We start from the raw sequence: 874 nt of genomic DNA on the forward strand, positions 1-874 counted from the left end.
AGGTCGTAAGCTAGCAGCGAATACACCATTTTTGACGATTTACATGGCGCAAATTGCTCCAAACTGCTCGCATATAGTTTTTCCGATGTTCACGAAACGCTGTATCACATTGCTATTATGATTGCACACATATTTCAAATTGCTTTTCATTAGCCCCGCCCCCCAGAAAGCTGGCCATTTTGAAAAATGGGCGTTTTTCATGCATTTTAAGCACATTTGTGCTAGTTCGTCATAGGGAAATGATCGGAAAAATTCCAATCTATGTCAACTTAAGCGGATATCCAATGTGATGCAACATTGCGAAGGAATAGTCGATCGCTTGAACATGGAGCTCGTAAGCTAATGGAGAATGTACCATTTTTGAACATTTATATGTCACATACTACCTTAAAGGGGACCTAAAAACAGGGCTGCAACGGATTTGATACATGTGGATTCTGGTTTGCACCTCTATGATTTCACTCCACCTGTATGGTCAACTCTCCACCTATCAGGGGAATGAGAGGTTGCAGTGGCATGGCAGCAGCATAGCAACAGCATGGCAACAGCATAGCAACATGACGCTTGTGCCTCGCCCCCTCCTTTGCAGGGGGGGGGTCAGCTCCAGCTCATGCAAAGACAGAGCTGGATTGAGGCAAAATGAGGCATGGCTGAAATGCATTATCTGTTTGGTATTTTGAAAAATAAAACTTATAAATATACCTTATATAGGTATGGCCCTACAATATATTATTCAAATATAGAATGATAGGTCCCCTTTAAGCTACTGAGACCCGGCCTGTCTGCCTGCACCTTCAACTCTCACACACACTCACACTCACACTCACACACACACACACACACACACACACACACCCCCACACACACACACACA

This window comes from Notothenia coriiceps, unplaced genomic scaffold, assembly GCF_000735185.1.
Source record: "Notothenia coriiceps isolate Sejong01 unplaced genomic scaffold, NC01 NC01_scaffold00011328, whole genome shotgun sequence".
Classification (NCBI taxonomy): Eukaryota; Metazoa; Chordata; class Actinopteri; order Perciformes; family Nototheniidae; genus Notothenia; species Notothenia coriiceps.